Source organism: Strigops habroptila, chromosome 4 (assembly GCF_004027225.2).
Source record: "Strigops habroptila isolate Jane chromosome 4, bStrHab1.2.pri, whole genome shotgun sequence".
Classification (NCBI taxonomy): Eukaryota; Metazoa; Chordata; class Aves; order Psittaciformes; family Psittacidae; genus Strigops; species Strigops habroptila.
Genome location: NC_046358.1, coordinates 12,803,998 through 12,827,080, shown reverse-complemented (window position 1 = coordinate 12,827,080; position 23,083 = coordinate 12,803,998). Strand labels below are relative to the sequence as shown.

The window sequence follows — 23,083 nt, the reverse complement described above, 5'->3', positions numbered from 1 at the left end:
TTAGATTTGGAGTTCTGAGCATCCTTGGACCGGCAGGAAGCACCGCAACTTTAAAGACAAGACTTGACGTGCCAGAGTTTTCTTTACTCAACCTTTCAGCAAAAATTTAACAGCAGAAACACACTTCATAGAACAGTTTGGGTTGGAAGGGACTTTCAAAGGTCACCTAGTCCAACCACCCTTCAATGAACAGGGAGGGACATCTTCAAATAGATCAGGTTGTCCAGAAACACATCGAGCCTGGCTTTGAGTGTCTCCAGGGGTGACACATCCACCTCCTCTCTGGGCAACCTGTGCCAGTATTTTACCACCCTTTTTGTAAAATATTTTTTCCCCACATCCAGTCTGAGTCTTCTCTTTTAGTTTAGAAACATTATCCCTCATCCTATCGCAAGAGACCCTGCTAAAAAGTCTCTCCCAATCTTTCTTATAAGGCCCTTTTTAAGAACTGAAGGCTGCAATATGGTCTCCCTGGAGTCTTTTTTCCAGGCTGAACAATCCCAACTCTCTCAACCTTTCCTTATGGGAGAGGTGTTCCATCAAAATAATAGAAAAAATCCTCATGATGCAAGGAAAAAAGTACATGCTATAATTCTTCAGACTCACATGAGATCAAGTCTGGGTCTGAGCAATTGCACTGACATTGAACAAAAGCAAGTCTCCACACCCCTCCAGTTATTAGCATCTAAGTCCTCCCTGTGCTAGCCTTACAAGTCCTGTGTTTAAGACCATGCTATCATCAATCAATCTCCCATTCCCACAAGCTGGACAGGTGAGAATAGGTAGCTTTGTGAGCAATAGAATTTTCCGTTTCCCCAAAGTTTATGTGAAATGAGCCCATGTCTTACATACTGCTTTGGATGCAGGGGAAGAAGAGACACCAAATTTCCTGAGCTTTGTTTCCTTCTGAAAAGAGGGAAAAGCGTGTGCAAAACTCATATGCAAGATTTCATATAGTTTCCCAAACATATAATCAGATTCATATTTTTATGAAGAAATCTCAGTCTTGTAGATGAATTAAGATAATTTTTAAAACTAGATAAGGAATGTAGATTGGCTTCAAATGTAAGTAATATCTATGTAGTCTGGGAAAATGCTCATTTCATAAAGAATTTCAAATCTCTTTTCAATTATTCAAAGAATTAGGAGGGAAAGGCTGGATTTATTTATTACAGAAGATTCAAAGCTGTTTGATACCTTCCCAGAAGCCAAGTATCAAATTTTTTTTTTTTTAAATCAACTGAAACAGGACAGTAGGATTGTTTCATACTCTCAGACGAGTCAGCCATGACTATTTGCTGAGTGTAGTTTACTTATACGCAATTTAAATTGAGATATTAGTACTTCAAAATGAAGCATAAGAGGCTTCCAGATCTCATGATGTGTTTGGTTTATGAGATTGGGCCCTAGTCCATAAGATAAAAGGCAGAATCTCACAGCTGGGCATGTGTTACCAGCAGCAAGGTCTCTCCTTAACCTGAAAGCATGAAAATAAATATTTTCTCTCCCCCCAGCATACCTGAAGCAGCACACAAAGGTGACATATTCCATATCCATGCCCTAAATGTGCACTGGCAGCAACATATTGTAAGCTTTCATTTCAAAACACTAACAGTGTTTTATTCATAATTTAACTCACAAAAGCAGCCTCCAGAGCTGCTGGCTGCACACACACTTTGCACTCCTCCACAATGTACACATTTTAGACATAGACTCCCAGGTCTTAAGCAGACTAGGAAGGGTACAGCTTATTTTTTCATATTGGAATATTATTGTCATTCTGTGCCATATAATCTTAGAATTACTATTATAAGTAGGACTAAGCATAGGATTTAGGAGTTTCCAGACAGGTATCTTCAATTTCCTTTCCCATAGGCACAGCAGTCATTACAAATAAGAGGCCTGTCAGGATTTAGATACTAGCAATTACCACTATAGACCTCTGTAATACGCAGTACAAGTTCTCCTAATCTTCATGGCAACCAATACCAGGTCATGCAAACTTCTAGAGACAAGAAAAGCTCTGGGAGTTTGAGTGAAAAGTTCAAATGTGGGAGAGGAATCCAGTCAGCGGGACAGAAGCTGCAGAGGAACAGGCTTTCCTTGTAAGGTTTCCCACACTCTTAGAGGTGTTAGAGCTATTAATAAAGAGCTGAAACTTTTCTGTCAGTGTTCACACTTCTGACTGCTGGAAGGCGCCAACAAGCAATACAAGCACAACCATGAAGACAAAACCTTGTTATTCAATCTTTTGTCAGTGTGAAGACACAGCACAATGGATTACGGTCATTAAGGAAGATTGAACCTGGATGATTTTTAATTATGGGTGAGGGCTGGAAATTAGTTTTATCTTACCTAGGTTGCCAGAAAGATGAAAGCATAGTACCACATCTGCCAGAAAAATGTGGTAGTTCTTATACAAACCATGATTTCGCATGAAAAGTAGCTAAGTGACTCTAGAAAAAGCCAGGCCATGCCACATCATTGTCAGAGTTACATGAGAGTGTTTAAAGAGCAGGTATGAGAATTAATATGATGAAATTGTAACAGATTTGCAATTACAGCTTGCAAATATCTTTTGCTCAGTGTAACATAGGAACATTTAAACTCCAGGGAAATTTGCATCATGATCAGAGTACCTGTGAGCAGCACAAAAGCAACTGTTCAGCATACAAGATCTTTTGCTTCTTAAGTGGAAACAGCAATTTTCCTGAAAAAAATTCCAGGTTCCTAAAACATGACACACTTTCACGTGCTGGGAGATGATGCACTTTCACTGCATCTACCTGCAGCACTGCAGCATGAGCTGCAGTCCCTCACCACACCACAGCAGAGAACAGCTCCTCTGAAGAACTCAGTTATTCAACCCCCATATTAAGAACAACTCATGAATCTGATGGACCATAGCTAGATCCCTGAAAATTTAACATCAATCCAGTAGTCACTCCACTTACAACCCTTCCCGCAGTCAGCATGCAACACCCCAAGGTTTCTCAGGTCTCTGAACAATGGTTGGAGTATTTGCCATCAGGTGCTTTGCGTATTGCACAAGGCAACTTCTTGGCATTCTCCACTTTAGAAAAAAAAATCTTCTGGAGATAGTTTAGCTTTGCAAAAAGCCCTTCAATATCTCCCATAGGAGCAGCTGATTAACCATCTTTGTATTTGGCAGTGTACATCTTTTCACTGCTGCTAACAGTTTCTTTGGACAAGACTGACAGCAAAATTATGGAAGAGGCTGTCATTCAACAGCAGAGACCTCTCTAATGGCAAAGGCCCTGGCACTTAAATACACACAAGTCCTTAATATGCACAATAATAAACAGGCTTCAATTGCCCACAGATATTTGAAGATCTGGGCTCAGTTGCATGAGGCACCAAGCCCCAGCGACTTGTGTTCAGTCAGGCACTGCCACTACCTATTGTGATACAAACATTCTTTCCTTTAACTGCACCAAACACTGCACAGCTCTACGGTAAGAAATAACAAGCTCCTGTCATGCCTATCAAAAAGCCAAGTGATGTTACTAAACATGAGAAATGGAGTTCGTTCAAATTGATCTTTGCTCCTGTTATCAGCCAGTAATAACTTGCTTTTCTATTAGCAATTATATTCAGCTACATAACAAACTAAATTAGAAACCTACTACTTTGCCTAGTCCAGCTCATTCTTTTATAACGTCAGGATCATACCAGGAAAAGAAGAAGGAGGGCTACACCACAAAAGCCAGAGAGAAGCTGTGTTCATTCACAGTGCCAACACCAAGAGCAAACTAACAAAAAGACACCAGGCATAAACAGTTGCATTGGATTAATGCCTAAAAATCTTTAAAAAATAAGCTATCAATCAGGTTTGTCTAAATCTTTGCCGAGACTTTATCAATGCCATCAACTGGCTTTCTCATTTGCCTTCTCTTCTGTATATATTTTTAGGCTTTTATTGTTAGGTGATTTCCTGATTGAATCCAAAAATCTCATGGAACATCATATTAGCATATCTTGAATATAGATGCAGACTCTGTTATGGGATTCAATTTCTCCCTGAATTTTAATTCCAAAGCTGTTCTTTCCCACATTGTTCATGTGAGTAATCAGAATTTTAATCGTTTTAATGCACCTCTGAGTGTATTGTGAGATAGGACAGCAGAAAATACAGCCAAAGGAAATGACAAGTTTTTCAGTTTCAGGTTTCTCCCCAAGACCACTTAGCAGAACAGGCAGCATTTTCCTTACAGCTTCCTGATGCAAATGAAGCTTAAATAACCACAAACCCAGATATTACACAGGTGACACCCAGAAACCTGTGTTGTCAATTCATTCTGGCTACACACACAGCATGCAGTACAAATAGCAAAACCCCAAAGTTGCACTCCTCTTCATCCGAGTGACCCATACCACCATGAAGCAACTGGTCACAGCAGGGGTCAATAACAGCTTCAGCTAAACACAAGCAACACCATAATGAGGCCTACATCACCACTGCCTCCCCCAGCTGCAGAACGTGTCTGGGAAAAGATGGCAAAGGATAGGACTAGGAAATAGGTATTCATGAGATGTATGACCCAGTGAGAAGTCAAGGAAAGGAAAGGTCCAAGAAGCAGGGAGAAGAGAGAAGCAGAGACCAAGGCTCGGGCAAAATCCCAGGGATGAGAAATCAGGTATGAGCAAGGGGAGAGGATCAAAGAGCACAGTGAAACATGAACAGCAGCAGGTAGGAGAGCATCAGAGTTAGGAGAACATTAAGATGGAAAACCAAGGAGCACTGGAGGCAAGTGGCTGCTAAAGGGACAGGCACCATCTTTGCATGAACTTCAATGGGTTCCTCACCAAGGACTCAGCACAGAGCCTGTGACAATCATTCTTTTTCCACAAACTCCAGACCTACATGTGAAAACAAGGACTTTTCTAAGGAATTAGGCATTCAATTCCTGTTACACCTCCAGTTGAAATAGCTCCCTTGAACACTGTAGTCTCCACCCCTCAAGGAAGAAACATTGCTAGTTATGAATTTCCTCAGTGTGGTGCCAGCCATTTAGCACTTTAAGCACGAAAAAAAAAAATGTTATAAAGAAAACAGGAGGCAGAAATCCTGGTTGTGTTTTCCTTTTGCTTTCCTTTGGGTAAGGAAGTACAGTGTTAAATGCATTCATTACTTTTTCATCAATTCTGCATCTAATGTACAGATTTCATTGGGAAAGTATTTCCAGGAAAGAAAACAAGAAAATATGAGAAGAGCTTTTGTTTCTAGGGCCAGCTGGATTTATTTGAAGTTCTAATACTAAGAATAAGTTTGCCTCCTGAGCATTACTTACCACATCCACTGCACCATGAATTAAGCAGCACTGCACTCCAGCCCAAAGTTCCCCATCTTAGCCAAAATATTAACTTATTTCATGGCACACAGAATTTAGAATTTGTTCGGACTTTGGTTCCCCATACTTATTGCCCAGGTTTCTGAGATGAGTCACTGTCTTTGCCAAAAAACCCCAAAACAAACAAACAAAGCAAAAACCAGGTAAATTGTATAAGCTACATCATTTGCTATATACATGCTTAAAGGGAAAACCCAAGTATGCTGTGTATCTATCATTTCAGCAAGCCTTCATGCTACAGCAATGCAAGGAAAGGATATGCAGATACCATTTCCTTTAGGAAGCTCCTCAGATATCATCCCCAGCCTCAAGCAATCCGCTGCACAACCAAGCCTTTAAGGAGAGCAGGTAAGCCAGGCTATGGTCCATCATTGTTGGCATTGGCAGACCTAAAATCCTCCAGACTGACTGCATCGGCCTGAGAAATCCAGGAAGCTGGAATCAGCAGTTGCATGGAGTTTGAAACGTGGCACACTCATTTTGGCTGCACATCAGCAGCTGTTTGCACCACTTGGTAGATTAGGGTGGGCTCCAAGAAAGCAACAGCTGAATAATATAAATTCCCAAATTCAGAAAAACAGCTGCCCTAGAACCCAGTGAATCCTGTCCCATGGTGGTAGAAATTAGAGGTTTAAGGGAAAATAAGGTCTATCTAGGGATCTTTTGACTGAGATATCCAAGAGCTAGTGATTTTCTGCATGGAGTAAAAAAACAAAAACAGTTCCTTTGATTGGTTTTCTACTTGCTACTAGTAAATTACACTCCAGTCCTGCTGGATCTCATACCCAGCCTGGTGATGCTAAATTTCTCTCTGACACTTATGGCCTGAAGCTATATACCTATATATATTTCCTGGGTAAAGGAATAATCAGGTAGCCAAGTCTTTTCTAAGAGCTGTAACACAGCAGGCCTGACAGCAAAGATAACTTGGCAAATACTACTGCAATTTTTTAACTGAAGTCGCATCTCGGGACTCTAGTGAGAGATTACAACACTGTTAGAGCAACTGGTGAGCAAACGAAATGCACCAAGATTATCTCTGTTCTGAAGATAATCTAGGATTTAAATGAATAAGTAGTCATGTGGCTGGTAAAATCAGGAGCTTGCACTGTAATGGGGTATGCATTCGTATCTGTATAGGCTACCAAGGCCAAAAATAGAGAGCAGCTCAGTCAGAGACATGACAACATAAATAGATTGGTCTGTTCATTCTTTGTGTTTACAGCACAAAAACTATGTCAATAAGATGCCAAGTGCCTCTTTTGCGATGCTGTCTGTACCCTGTCTGTACTTCTGCCTCAAAACGTATTTGTGCAAGTCGCCTACAGAGAAGCAATTAATCACTGCTCTGCAGTTTCCCACTGGGCTCCTCAACATAGCAGAAAACATCCAGCAAGCAAGAAATAGAGAAGCCTGGCATATAGAAAGCTTATCCTCCTTCAGACCCCGTGCCTTCCTCTGCTAGCTAACAGCCCAGGAGTTGCTTACCTGAACCCCCCACCAAGCTCACTTCAACCAAACTAAGCTGGGCTAACAGTCAGCCTTTAAGCAGCAGGTCTTCGTTAAGCAGTTAAGGAGAGCTGACCCAAGTCATTTCTAAGGGAGGGGCAGCAAACTCAGAGGTTCCCCCAGAAAGCGCTTCTGTAAGGGCATGTCCACTCCTCCAAGGTGCTGGATAATGCACAAACACAAGCCCTCTCCTGTGAACCCTAAGTATGACTTTGTTCTCCGCTGCCTGTGCCAACACCACCACTTCCCAAATGAGACTACTGGAAAATGAAAAAAACAATGTGGCAAGTTTTAGTAATAATCTGATGACTTTTTCAATAGCACCAAGTCTTGCTGTAAGCTTTCACTATTGTACTATACATGAGCCAATATGTTCCTTTCCTCTCACTACAACTTGCTGTGAACTGCAAATTGTTTTTCCTGGGATCAAGCAAATCCTGGGATAGCAGTAACTGCAAAATCTGGTACAAGTCATTTTAATTTGCTAGGCTTAAAATAGCTCCTAATCCCTCAGCTGCAGTGAGAGGATGAATAAGGACTTGGGCTCCCGCAGAGATCAGCCATACTATTTCGAAGAGTCTACAGCAGTGACAGCCACAGCGCTGACAGGGCAACCCAGGAATGGCAGCAGTGATACACCCCACCAGCACTTAGCAAAACATTGGCCAATGCTACAGAATATAGCTATATTACTATAATTTACTGCCTCATTAGCCCTAAAAGAGGTTAGTCTAAAACATAACTAGCGGGGAAGCTTTACTAAAAGGATGCCAGGGGTGTATTTTGTTTCCAGTTCCCAAAAGGGAGGAATGCTGCCTAGGAATGGTTTGAATGATAAAATTCAGTTGTTTTCTGACCTGAGGTTTGATTTATCTTTCTGTGTGCCAAAAGGTAACTCTGCCTAGCATAGGAAACTGGCTAAGTTTTATTTGTGATTAGGATGGGTTTCCATTTAGAAATTATGTCCCAAAATGAAGCATGGCAAACTGGAGGGATAGAACTTCAGCATCATATCAAGGAGATGAGACAGTTGTGATGCACAGCAGTGCTGGTAGCATTTACTGGCCATGTTGCCAGTTTCATTAGGGAAAAATATGAGGAATTGCCATTTAGACAAAACCAACTGTGTCTCCAATGTGTTTGAAATATGTTGAGGACAGAACAAATGGTTGTTGGGGACAGGGCACTAGAATAGGGCTACTCTACATGCAGGAAACACACTGATCAGTCTGGAGTCACCTCAGTTTCACCAGGGTAAAACTAGCGGGCCTTGTTCCCCATATCCTCCAGGCTGAAAACCTAGTTTCTGACTTTAAACCCAGTAATCTTCTTGTCATTCTTATTACTAATAATCATATTTATTCACAGCAGTGATCCAGCAAGACTAGGCACGTGAGCCTGTACATAAAGATCTGGCTGATACATGGAGAGAAAGGAGAAGAACTGAACAGTGTTACTAGGACCACAGCAGCAGAGGGAAAGCAGGGCAAGTCCAAATAAAAGTCTTTGAAGTTCTCCAATATCCAGAAGTCCCAGTTTTGTCAATTCATGAATGTTTTGCTGTGGGAATCCTTGCCCAACTCCTTGCTGCAGTTCTCCATCCTGCTCACAGCCCAAGGCAAAAAGACAGGGAGACCTGGGGTCCTGCTAATGCCCTCTTCTGTGGGTCCAGACAGTCTCCTTGACTTTGCAGTCCTTTGCTTTGTCCTTTCCTACAAGCTAGCCTGTGTGTTCCTAATGCCACCTCTACCTTTCTGTGCCAAACAATCTCTGTCCTTGCCAGCAGACCGTGCCCTGCTCCTGACCCACGGCAGCAGTGTTCCCAATGCTGGTCTCTGCTCCCAGCCACAGACTTGTGAGTAGCACAAGTGTCTAGTTGATGGAAGGAGTAGAGAGGAGTTCTCCTTGGGGAAAACGTGACGCTATGCAAAACAAAGCTTAAATTCCCACCACCACCACCTTTTGTTATCCTGCCTAAAGTAGGATTTGAACACAATAAAAAATGTTCATTGTTTCAGTCCTTCTCTTTGTTTTTCATTTGCCGTAAGTGACTTGATGCCACCAGCCACCGTAGTGGCTCTTCTAAGAATATCTTTTCCTCTCTAACGTCATCTTTCTCACATTTCCCATCAAGTGAGATATCACTTCAGTTATCTTACTACAGGAAGATAATGGGTTAGGCTAACACAATCTACCTTTTGCCATCCATCACAGTGGGTTTTACCCTGGTTTTTATTTCCCTTGATGACACTATCTTGTAGAACACCAAGGTCAGACCAAGTAGGCTACAACCACTCACACCACTTTTTCTGTTTCTTAAATAAAAGGACTCAAGTACTGTGTTGGCTATTGCCTTTTTATACCGTACCATCTCTGATTTGAGAAAATGCATGAAAGTCCTTGGTATGAGACTTATAATTGATGATTCACTTGGTTACCTAGTCTCTCTCAAGTCTAATTGAGCCCAAGTTGAGGAAGGTCTGCTTTCAAGTCATGATCTCTTTCTGACCCTCAATATCTGTTTCTTATTGCTGATCAGTCCCCTTTACTGCCCGTGTACCTCTTTACTTACTCCTAATAGTCTTTCCAAAGATGGCTATTCACAGTCACTGTAAAAAACCCTACATGCTACAGCTTACTTTTGAGGCAGAAGGCAATGCATTTGGCACCTCTGAAAAAGTAATCATCTTGCAAAAAAAATTATTTTTGGATATCCCCAGAAATAAGGGACTGAGGGAATGGTTATCAGACGAGCAAACGCATTTAGTAGAGGTATGGTGGACTGCTTAACCTCATAAACAAAATGGAGCACAATTGGTAGAAAAATTGCAGTTCCATAAGAAGCTTTAGGGCAACTTTCATCATAACTTGCTGGGAATCACATGTCTAATTTCCTGACTATTGAGTTAAAAGATGCCTCCTGATTTTAAGTGATGCTATCTAGAAGACATTATTTCATTTGAGTGCATTCTCTTTCATCCACACACATTTTTACTACAGTCACTATTTATTTTCTTCTAACTCATCTTCTGCATTAGCATCATCTTTGCCAGGTGGAATTGAAGCAGTAATTCAATCTGAGTTAGGTTCCAGGAAGGACCCGTGGCCTGGGTGTCCACTGAGGCTTGGGAAATAGATTTCTTGGCTTGCAACAGGCACTAAATTCTCCTTATAAACCACTGAGCATTTTCGTAAAAGATGTGAATGTCTAGTGTCAGAGCAGGTGCAGTTTGCCTGATAAACATAATCATTCTTCAAGTTGGATGGCATGGGCATTTGGATGGGAATCAACGAGTCACATTATTTGTTGATTTTCTGAGCTCAGGCTGTGTGCTTTGGAGGGAAAGTGTGAACAGGCAGAACAGGAATAGCTTTTTCTTATGGCCAAGGGATGGGGGAAGGAGGAGGGGGGAAGAAAGGAAGAAGAAATCATCAACTCTTTTCACATAATATTTATGAAAAATCTGTCTTAGGAGATGAGACTTTGATACTTAGGTTGCCTTACCTGGAGACTTGCAAGATCCCCAATGCTTTACAGGTTCTTTTTGAAAGTCAGTTGAAGCCATCTTTATTCATGATGAGGCTCATCAAAGAGAAGCGTGGGCGACCCATCGGATAAACTGGAGTTTCCCTTTGAATATTTTTAATGCAAATATATAAAGCCAATTAAGCTTCATGGATTAATTTCTCAAACTGCTGGAAAAACTGGCAGATATTGTTAGCCAGATGAGCTTGAATGATGTGGTTCCCATTACCCAGATCTTAAAAAAAGGCTTTTATTGTAGGAAAGACAGCTTTTGCCACCTGAGATGAATTTTTTTTAGTGTTCAGAGTAAAATCTTATTTTTTAATAGCTTGTAATTCTGCTGTAAAATATATCTGGAACATCTACAGAGTGAAAGTCTCATCTCCAAAGAAATGACTAAGGGTTAATTGCTTAAAACTGAGAAGGATGAGTTCACTTCTGTTGAAGTAATTTGAGCAACAACAGAGTAAATTAAATAAAATTCCCTAATGAACAGCCCAAAAAATGCTATCTGGTTTCCAAAATTGAAATATCATAAATATTCCTCCTTTAATGGGATAGAACTATTTTAAGGGTAGTACTTCCATAAAAACACAGAAAACAGTCAAAGTAAAAAATAGCTTCAGAATATGTCTGCTCTTGATAGCTTTGGAGGTAACTTGTACAATTCCCTTTGCTTAAACATTTACCAGATATGTACATGTCAAGAACTGATCAATTTCCTTCGCAATATCAATTTATATTTTCATTTCATCTTAAATCAAGATTATCTTTCCCATTTTGAAATCATACTTGATTTTGATTTATCTGCTCAAAACTGAATATGTCAAGCTTTACTGTTCTGCAGAGAAAGAGAGTTCCTCTTCCAATGCTACTGGTGCCAATTTAGCTGGAAATCTTGCATCACAAGAACACATTTGTCTTACTGGCTTCAGATTAGGAGTATCAAAAGAAAGGTTTATCTCTGAACTAGAAAGAACTAGAAACAGAAAGAAAGTGAGTGCTCAAAGAGAAATGCCAGGGGACACCTTCTCAGGAGGAGACGAGACGAGCTTTGCAATGCAGTGAGAAAACTAAGGCAACTCTCTGGCTTTTAACACTGCTTTATTGCACCTTGTCCACAAGGAGGACAAAACTCACATCTATTTCACAGAGATCTTAAAATTAGTTGCAGCAAGTTTTCAATAGGGAAAGATTCTTCTGGTCTGGAAGGGCACATGTTCATTTCGGCTGGTGAAAAGCCAAGCTCATGGTCCGGCTCCCACCTCCCTCCTAAAGCAGTTGGAAGGTTTCCCCGTCCGTTAGCACTTATCTCTCTCAATTGCTAAAAAACAGAGGTGTAGACAACCTCTGGGCAAAGCTGGAAGAGACATTTTTGGGTACTAAAAATGGTCCATGGTGCCCCCAGGAGGCAGAAAAAAGGTTTCTGGGGGCAGCTTCATTGCAAGTTTCCTCTAGCTTGATAAATTAGTATTTGTTTTAATGTCCATCCCAACCCTAAACAAATACTAGTACCCCAAGTAGCTCATACTGCGCACTGCTTGTTTTGAAAGATATTGCAGTCTCGTTGCTGAGAAGAATTTTAATCTCGAATTATGAATATACATCTTCAGCCACAAGTGCAGATCGACGCAGACTTTTGCCTGAAAATTTCCTTGTGCCAGAAAACAATCAATATTTTTATTCATTAACAGGTAGCCCAGAAAAATCCTTTTATGTGATATTTCTAGTCAGTGGAAACCATGCACTGCAAGCTTTTTAAAATATCTGTCTAGAGCTCTTTATCTCCACGTATATATATATATTCATATATTGTCATTAATGTTTAGGGAAAGGTTTACTGATATCTCCTGGCTGCAATGGAACTTTCTCATCACTTTATGTTGCTGCAGGAATTAAAGTCAATTGAAAGCCTTTGCACAAATTAGGGTTATCTTTAGCACCTAATATAGTGCTTACTCCTGCCAGTTATTAAGTGATGAGATGACAGTATGCAAAGGCCATACAGTTAAAGTATTTCAGTGTGTATACCTCTAAATGTTATTTGAAAGGCACTTCAGATTCCTGAGCTATGTGTTTCTTACCATTTCATAGATTTCTCTTAAATATAAATGCCAGCTGAAACTTCCCTGAATTCATAATTTTTGATTATAAAGTACCTACTGAACTCCACAATTTAATATCTTTTTCTGTGTTTCTTGCTGGGTTTTCTTACATAGGAAAGGATATCCAGGAAACTTCAGGCTTTACCCAGGAAAGCCTGAATACATATCGTTACCAGAATAAACTCACCCAAAAGCCCAAACAAACATCTTTACCAAAGGAGACAAAAAAGAATGGGAATTTTAAGACTGAATTCTGAGAGTAAAAATTTCCAGACCCCTCTTCCTTATTGTTAATGACCTGCAAGTGATTAAAAACCAGCATCAGTGTGCTTTTTATAGAGGATAGAATGAGGGAGGGAAGTCAGGACAAAACACACAAGCAGAGAGATCTCTGCCATCCCATCAAATCATGGTTAGCAGATGAAGCGGTGCATGACACACAGAAGGGAGGACAGTCATGTCTCATATTCTGCCTTCTCCAATACTTTCAGAGTTCATAATGGGCTGACTGAGGGATAGCGACTGATGTCTTCTGCATGTCAGATAGCACTAAATATGCCCATTGTTATAGATATGATGATTTTCAACAATCAGGCAGTATCCCAAGAAGTTCCCAGTGTGCCTGCCCAGACGTTCACCTTTTTGCTGATTAGAGAGCTGCTGCAAAATGGAAGATTTCTGAGCACCATGCACACTTCTCCTCAAATGTCAAGTTCAGGAAGCAAGAATAAAGCCTAATTCTTATGTTGCAAGGCACTGAAGATGAAATAGGGTCAGCAGTCAAGAGCCTCCTCAAAAGCAGGCATTGCTTTTGTAAATTGTCGTCATTGAACAGCAGTAGCTGCCTGCTCTCCTAAGGCAGCTTGGTGGGGAACTCTGTAAATGCATTGCGATGAGCACAATGAGTATGTGGCAGTTCAAATATAGCGCTGCAGATCAGGACACCACAACAGTGAGCAATGACTGGGCTGGTGGCAACTGCAGCAGTGGAGTTTTCTGTGCCCATAACAGCATGCTCAGTAGCAAGAATTTATGCTTAGGGTTAATGGGCCCTGCTAACAAAATGCCCTGTCTCATAATCCCTACTGCAGAGCAAATGCAATGCAGGGACTGCTTTTAATAAAAAATTAAAAAAACATAAAAAGGACAGTTTTCAGAGTCTCCTAGGAAGCATCAGAACTATTTCAAAAGAGGATTTCTGGTTTGGCTGTCTGACGCACAGAGAGCACATCTGCAATTCTCAAGCCACTGCATTTAATATTAAAATGTCATTTCATTTATTCTTTCTCTGTGATATCAAAAATGGTAACTAGGCAACATCTCAACTACTGAATGGACTCTAAATCTCAAAAGCACTTAAATGCGAGATCAAAGTGAAAAATTGCAAACAGAAATTTATAACCTGTTCTTTTTGTTTAGACCTAGCAGAGCCTAACAACCTGCCTTTACAGCCCCTATACTAAATCCTTCATATGCACAAGGACCCTCAAACATCCAAATACTGCAGAAAAGAGAGAGAAAGGGAACTTACAAGGTAGTTCACAGACAAGATGCTAATGGCTCATCCATGGGATGGATAAACACCTGGATTCAAGGACAACCCAGTGATGCTCGTGCCAAAATAACTGCCTGCCACTGTTTTGAATCTCAGTAGCTTAACTGGGGTTTTCAATATGAGAGACAGCAGAAAAGTGGCAGTAAGATATTAGTTTACCTCCGTGCATAGGGGATTTTCCAAACCCAGTGTATAGCCCAGTGTCTTGGTCATTGTCCTGGCTTCAGCTGGGATAATTTTCTTCCTAGTAGCTGGCACAGTGCTGTAGTTTGGATTTAGTCTGAGAATAATGCTGATAACACACTGATGTTTTAGTTGTTGCTCAGTAACACTTGCCCTGATCAAGGACTTTTCAGTGTCGCATGCTCTGTCAGTGAGGAGCGGCACAAGAAGCTGGGAAGGAGCAGAGACAGAACACCTGACCCAAACTAGCCAAAGGGATATTCCATATCATACCATAGCATTCCATGTCATAGAACATCATGCTCAGTATATAAATTGGATGTAGTTGGCCAGGAGGGGCCGATCGCTGCTTGTGATGGGCTGAGTATCGGCCAGCGGGTGGTGAGCAATTGTATTGTGCATCACTTGTTTATTGGGGTTGGGTTTTTTTTGGGTGGGGGGGAGGGAGGGTGTTATTATTTCCTCTATTTCCTGTTGCTGTTATTATATTTTACTTTCATTTCAATTATTAAACTGTTCTTATCTCAACCCACAGGTTTTTACCTTTTTCCCAATTCTCCTCCCCATTCTACTGGATTGGGGGTTGAAGTGAATGAGTGGCTGCATGGCACTTAGGTGCTGGCTGAGGTTAAACCACGACAATCGTGCAAAGAGCTGCCCCTCTGCAGAGAAGGGACTGAGGCACAAGAACACTTACCCATCTATTGGGCACTGGTGTCCTGTGTGTGGCACCACAACGTCTCCACCACCAATAGAAGAACCATCTCCAAATCCTTCTCCAAGAATGCACATGAACATTTCACATTGGAACATTCAAATCACCACTTGTTGCCTGCATTAAGCAGGACAGTTGTGAGGCGCCATTAGGCCAGATGAACAAGAGAAGTAGCAGGATTTTAGTTTCCATGCCTCAGCTCCTCCTGAAGTCTCGCCTACAGATTTTCCTATATTTCCCTTCTGCTTTGAAATGAACTTTATTTCATTTTGCTCTGCGCAACTGCTTTTTGATTTCTCCAGGTATATTCTGTTTCATAACAGCTTGAATAATTAACACACAAATGAGGAAAAGTGGAAAAAATTGGAGGTTCAAAATACGCACACCTCCTTCTCTACAGTGAAACCATTTAGCACATAGCATATAGTTACGCCATCTGCACTACTTTAAACACAGTTACTCACATTTCCATTGAAGAAATCAGCTCCTTCCCACAAGTGGACAAGCGGGCTGAAGCGGATTCTGTTTGCAGAGACATTGGAGACAACTGCTGCTACTAGATTTTGTTCATAAAAGGAAAAGCATTCATCTGTATTTTCCGACATCCCCAGAGATGTCTGGTTTAGCTTGTAAATTAGATACTGCAAGAACTATTTGGACTCATGGATCAAAAATGCTGTAAATTTAAGAGCACTTCATGGGAACCAGGACAGAAAGGCAACCATGCGAAAGATTCAAACAGCCTCCCTTAATTTCAGCAGCCTTCATGAGTGACACAATCACCCATGGAAAACAATCTAGTGAGAGTTTTTGCCTTCCTGAAACACAGCTGACACATGGGAATGATTTAACTTGCTAATGAAATTACTCCTGTGAGTTGATATTTTCCCCCTCTCGTGTATGTATTGGTTGCACTATTGACAACTAATATAGACATGAACAGAAAGATCTTTGCCAGGATTCCCAGTTCCTTTGACCAGCAAATACCTGCTCTGCAATCAGGCAAGACATGTGAAGGATAAGGGCTGGACTGCTGTGCAGAAGAAATAAATCTCTTAACCATGAGGAGGTCAACAGGAACAAAGATCCAAAAAAAGTTTTTGACAAATTAAGCCTATTTCTTCTTTTTCTCCAAACACAGTAATGTGCACGTTAAAGCACTTACTATCATTCTTGCAATATTCTGAATAAACAATTTAAACACTATGTGAGTCACTGCCTGAATTCACCATTTACACAATGACTCTATCCTGTGCTTATAAATGTCCACAGACAATTCACAAGTGAAAGAAGATTTTCTTTTCTCATCTATAGAGCTCAGCTTATCTGGTAGACCTTTAAAACAATGCTTTGCCAACTAGTAGAGTCTTCACCTGATTAACAGTTTCGCCTTCTTGCAAAACAGCTCTTCATTCAATACAGGCACAGAACTGCTCCTTGCAGGTATTTGTGAAGGTATAAAATAGCAGTTGCTCCTGGATGATGCACAAACACAAGGAAGGAATTAAGTTCACCCAATGGTTCACAAGCCTTTGTTCACAGCACAAAAGTCAATGGGATGATAAAAAGCTGCAGTGCTGCTCATGCATTCAGCACTCTGGAAACCCTGATGATATTCCCCCCCGGTCCAGAGGGATAGCGCAGAGAGACACTGGGGAAAGGGCAAGGTCAGACAGCAAATGTCCCTGCAATCAAATTGATTCTTTTTGATAGATTGATTGAGTAGATCTTGAAGAATTTTATTTATTTTTATTTATTTATAAGCTGCTAAAAATGCAGTCATATTATGTCTGGGTACACGAGCATGACCGCAAAAAAAAACTTGCTGTCAAATGCAATCTCCAATTGATCGCTCAAATATTAATGTAAGTCCATAATGCATGCACATATCATTTTAAACTTAGGGAAAGAAGCATGTGTAATCAAAAATCTTTAGTAGTTTTCAAAAAAAATTCGATATCAGTGCAGCAGATTCATTTGTTAGGCAAGCTGTCTTGGGGAGGTACGGCTAATACAAAGAGTAATTGTTAAGAGCTGTAACAGCTAAAGGATCTTTTCTTTACCCTTTAAATTACTTGAGAGTGCAAAAACTGCAAAGAAGTGAGGTCAGCTCTTCGATCCTGCTCCAACTCCCAAGCAGTGACCAACAGTGCAGACAGTATGACAGACCACAGAGTTTTATGGCTGATGGAGCCATTTCTGCACATTCCACCTGCTTTGATGCTTAGAAGAAGAAGAATAAAAATTGCCCTTTAGAAGAAGGAGGTGATTTTTGCCCTCTGACCCGGCTACCCTCCTTGGCTCAGAGAGGCGAAAAATTGTTTAGATCAAGTGACATGGAAGTCACGGGGTGAACTTTTTTTCCTCAAGAGATGGGGAAGCCAAGACTGGGCAGACTCAGCCCCAGCCCCTGGTGTCCCTCTCACATCCCACAGGTCTCTCCCAAACTACAGACCATAAGAAATACCTGAACAGGGCGCAGCTGAAATCCTACCAGTATCAGCACACCCTTGCTGCAAAAGGTCAGGCTGCCCAAGCAACCCAACAGCATCACGTCTTTAATCAGGAAGGGAAAAAACCTATGACCTTTATAAGTTAGCAGTGATCCCACACACCGGTCAGCTGGGCAGAGGAGGGAGCAGCCGCTGCACTACCACACTGAACCAACCTTGTTTCTGTAGGAATAACACAAATTCACTCTTTCCTTTTCCAGCACTGTTCCCTCTGCAGCAACCTTGCTGACTCAAGGCGGGTACAAGAGGACACCACCCTCCGAAAGAAGCCATTCTGTCCTTTGCATTAAAACCACAACTTTTAATGCATTAATCCACTTAAATGAAATTAAAACCTCTAACCCTCAGAGTGCAGGAGACAAATTGTTTCTTTGCCATTGGTTAATGTAATGTGGTCTGAGCATGGCATTAAATTCAGCAAATAAAGCTGCGGCATGTCTCTAGCAGCGCTGCTCAGGGCAGACCATGGCCATGGCAGAGCTGCATATTCTGGTACAAACTGCACAGGGAATTATCACAGTAAGGCAAAACAGGGGCAATATGTAAACACAAAGACTAGAGACACGGATTTTTTTCAATCTGCCGACCGAGGTGATACATCTGCTACAGAGGACATGTAACCATCTCAGATTTATTAGATATTAGATATTTACTTGATAACATCTCATTTGTCTATTGTACTATGGGCCAAGAAAAAAAGAAAAAAAAACATTCAGAGACATTAACTCTTTTTAATATGGCTGTATTTTCTCAATACAAACAGGCATCACAAACAAACGAACGACTTTAACACATCCTCCCGTTGATTAAAAAATGATTTATATTGAATTACACCTTCAGGGTTGATTGGTTCATGTGTTTAATCCCACTCCCTGCTCTCCTCCAGCCTAATAATATACAATATCAACTCCACGATAATGCAATTATATTAATGGATCCAGTATTGCCTTTTTGTTTGAGAGCAATTGTTGTTAGAGGGCTTGTGCTTCCCAAAGAGATCAATATTTTTAATTCTAGTAAATGAAGAGCAGCATAAAGTTGTGTCTTGGAAACAGTATGGTACTTCCTATGGGGAACAGTGTCCTGCAAATTATTTCCCATACATACATTAAAATTCTAGGGTAGTGACAAATAATCCATTATACTGTGTTCCTGTCTATCACCAGGAGAAATATGTGAGAAGTCACTGGCTCATTCTAGTGTGCTACAGCTATAATTATTCACCGCTGTTAATTATTTGTTCCTACTTTTCTTATGCCAGAGGGACAGGTCCATCAAGAAGACGCTGAGCCAAAGCATGAACACACTGCCTTTGCCCCCACAGCCAGCCTCCAAGAGATGTGGCCAGGATGCAAGGAAGTGGCCACACATGCCGGGCTTTGGATTTTGGAAATTACCTTAGAAAAACACACTGATTTTCCTGCTGTGACTTCTGGCCACCTCTATTCAGAATGGCTTAAACCCTTTTGGATAACTCTGCTGTCACACCAGAAAAATAACATAACAATAAACTTTCTTTTCCAGACCTCCTCCTTTTTGAATACTCAGTGTCAGTTCCAGGTAGGTGCAAAATTGTCCGGTGCATCATTTGGACAGAAGGGGAAAGGGAGGAAAGGCTGATGTTATATTGGTGTCAGACATTATAATTTTGGAGTTCAGTAATGATGGAGCCCTACACTGATAATGCTTATAAAAACTCATGGGAAAATGCACCTCAGGTACGAACTGCCTGTCAATATGTTTCTTTGATAGATTCAATTTTTATTTCCAATTAATTTTCTTGCAGTAACCTCATTAACTTGTTTACAAACAATTTTCTGTGCTTGTTTCCTATCAGCACTTACTTGAATGTCAGGCCTTTTGTTAAAATGTATTGAGTTATAGATAAACACAATTCTACATTATGAGATTGGAGAAATAATGAAATATGAGTGGCTTATGGTTTGGAAATCATGTAAACATCATTGTGGTTTTATTGCTGGAATGGTAGTATGGGGGAAGGGTAGACTACTAAAGTCAATGCAATCTTTAATTTAAGGTGTTTTTTTATGGTGCTCTCTGTTAAACTTCTAAAGCTGTTTGCAGACTATAAAAATATGTTTGCTATACATATTTGACTATGAGAAGTCATAGAATCATAGAATAGTCTTTATAGTATCAGTGATAAAATACTCTTATGTGGGTTTTGCATCCACCGCGCCATTTAAATTTAGTAAACCTTAGTCCTTATAAGCAGAGCAATTATGACTATTATGACATTAAACTGGGAAAATATTCTGTTAAATGAACAGCAAAGAATTACAATGCATCACCGCCCTTGGGAAAAACAATGTGCTCAGCTCACAAATAGCACTAACAGCCTCATCGATGCCAGATGTCCAATTTTGAAAAGTAGCTTCCTAAACTCTGAGTGCAGCCCTGGGGTTTCCGCTCCAATGCTGCTCCTTGTGTGAGCAGAAATGCGGTCTTCATCCATCAGAGAGCCTGAAAAATCAATCATATTGTTGTACTGCAGCTTCTTTCTGTCTATAAATGCTGTGCTGTGGATGATTCTCCTTTGCTTCATGGAATAAAAGACGTCAAGACTTGTGTGGTCCCAGACTGGTTCCTTTCCTGTGTTTGCAGAAGGCACGCACTCCCACCACCTACCAGTCTGGCATGACCATCACCACCTTCCAAAGCTCCAGGTATCAAACAGCAAATTAAAGCACTTCAGAACCAACTTGCAAAATCCTCCTTATGACTTGGCATGTTAGAAAGAAGGGCTTAAGAAAAAGGTACTGCTCATCTCCTTCTTCCTACCTGCAATATAGAGTAGAAATGGAAATTCAGGCTCGCCATCTGGACTTCCCTGTCTGGGAGGGAGAAGAATATGGTGCTGCTTTTTTAGGCAAGAGAAATAATAAACCTTGGAAGGGATAACCCAAACCTGGTGGGAAAGCTGTTCTAAAAGCATAAGAAAAATGTTTTTAAAACGTATCTTTTAATTCTAAAGCAAAGCAGGGACACACCAGCTTCCTTTAATGCTAAGTGTATTGAACAAATAAAAAGAAATTCTTTCTCAGGATTTACCGACCTTTTAAGTGCCTTCTCAGTGTTTAAACGGCATTATAACAAGACTCTGAAAAGAGTCTGCTCATTGGTACTATTAAATCCCATCCTTTTTTTTTTTTTTTTTTCTTGACATCCTATTATAACCTTAAGAGTGAAGCCATTGCAGATGTTAAGAAGAGAGTCTTGAGAGGAGACGTCTACAATCTGTAATTTTTGGACAATGTTGCATCTGTAACCTGCTGCTTTTCTTACCCATAACATGTTACTAACTCAGGATTGTCACAAGTAACCCTCAGGTGCAGTCAGAGGCAAATCCCACTATGCATTTGTCCTTCTGCAATGTGTGTATAACCTGTTACTGGGATGTTTGCACATTAGTCTTATGGAAACCAAAGAAAATGGATACGAAGTCTCTACTGCAGTCAATGGAACAAGCCAACAAGACAGCTGCCTAGCTGGCCACGTTGCCTTCATGCTTGTGAGTTAATAAAATAAACACCAAAGATAGTATCCTGGCAAAACCCACTGTTGCTTAAATGTGCTGGTTTGCCTTCCCCCTCTGCCCCACTGGTTCACCTATTTCATACATATTTTTTCTTAAGCATATGCACTCAAGTTGCCCACTTGACTAAGCACTGCCTCCATCAGCAGCCAGTTTGCACCATTGCTACACTGCATTAACAGCAGTCGTCCTGTGGCCTTGTAGCCCTATAATAGCATATTACCATAGAGAGTTACAAGCCGTAAGCTTTGCCCTAAGTTTTCATGGCCTCAGCTCCGCTCTGCCTGAACTTTTTCTGACCTGCCTGCAGCTTTCTCTTACGTGTTTTAGCAGTAACAGCAGTTTTTCTAATGACCAGCTGTCTGTGGCTAATTCGTTTTACTTTTGTTTATCTTTGTGTGGTACAAACACAGTTTTATATAGACAGCAGTAAGAAGCAGTTATTCTAGGCAGAACAATATATTTATCACTAACACATTGGTGAGTAGAGAAATCCAGATCTGCTACAATAGCAGAGGCTTTGAGAAGTGGGGACCTGGGGTGAAGTTTGGGGAGGGTGCAGGCACCATATGGTAAGAGATGGGTGCAGGCTGGCATGGGAAACCTCATATTTGCACACAGCTCACCCACAGACAATTGAAAAATGCAGATCTAGAGCTGGACAAAACTGGTTTCTGGGATAACCAAGAAAACAGCATCTCTGTTTTCAGCATTTCAGATACTCTGAAATAGTATCTAATGTGTAAAATCCACCACATACAGTAAATTGGAATGTGACTTGGAGCTGAGGTCCAATGAAAAAGGAACAGGTATAAAGCATGTTAGCAAACAACATATAAAATTCACTCTCAAGTGGTGGTGAAGAAGAAACCATCAGCATGACATCCTATCCCAGCAAAGGACCACTGATGCTGACACTTACCATGGGGCCAGCACCAGGGTGAAACCTCCACCTATGGCACCCAGAGGAGAAGGAGGAACATAATGCCAGGAAAAGGGATAGAAACTACAGAGCATGTAAGTCATAATTTTAACTCTATTATTATAACTATTAACAGGTTTTCTGCATAGATATTTTTCTTTCTCTTTCTGTATTAAGTATATCTGGGCTTTTGGATTAGACTTTCAAGATTTCATTAAATCTTAAAAAAAAAAAATCTGTCTTTATGTGTAATGCATGCTTCCTTTTTGCTCATAAATGAGGTTTTGATAGTAGAAATACAGTGCATGGTAGGCTAACTGCTGTATTTCACATCCTGTTACCCAGTGCTCACTGATTTACACCCGGCAGCAATCACCCTGCCCAGGAAGAGGGGTTTCATCCCACAGGTGATCCTGCCCATGCCTCCAACTTCCCCAGACTTTGCCAGATCCTCTGGGTATTGACCCAAAGTCCACACCACTGAAAGGAGCAGCAATGCAAGCAGCACTTTATAGGTAAGAAAGGAGTTAAAGGATGTATTGGAGTTGGGTGTGATTTCATTAAGCTCTTCCTCACCACACCATACCATGGCTTAGAGAGAAGAGAGAGTTAATCCAGTTCGTAAATAATAATTTCATCATTTCATAAATTCATAGGCCAGCACCTATTGAATAGAAAATCTATGGAATTACAACATTTACTTCCCCAAACAGTTCCACTGAAATAAATGCAATGGCAGAAAGGAATTCCACAGGAAAAGGTTCATACTGCACTGAATTATGCCCCTTCCAAATCAAAGACTTCATTTCAGCTAACTTTAAAGCAGGGAACCCTTGGCAAACAGCAAAGAAATAATGTGATTAAACATACAGCACATGCCATGATTGCTCTCAAATAAAGGGAGATGCTTTGTCTGTAAAACTATTCCCAGCACAAGTGCATAATCAAATGTTTGCCTTTCGATTTTAAGTAGCAAAATAAGAACATTAACGAACACTCTTCATCCTGCACCTCACTGTTATTTCTGAGGCTGTTCTGCACTTAAAGGGACTGTGCATGCTTCTTGCTAGACAGGGTGCAAAAGAGACAAATGCCACATTACACCCTCTGAGCAAAAATTTTCTTGG

At 40.8% G+C, this 23,083-nt stretch overlaps 1 long non-coding RNA gene across 1 annotated transcript; it reads right to left on the bottom strand.

Moving 5' to 3' along the window:
* Positions 1-362: 362 nt before the first annotated feature.
* On the bottom strand, positions 363-21,172 carry LOC115607700. Its single transcript, XR_003991324.1, has 3 exons — positions 21,162-21,172; positions 13,949-13,951; positions 363-455 (listed from the first exon to the last, which is right to left on the bottom strand). It is a non-coding gene; the product is annotated as an uncharacterized LOC115607700 (long non-coding RNA).
* Between the last annotated feature and the right edge of the window lie 1,911 nt (positions 21,173-23,083).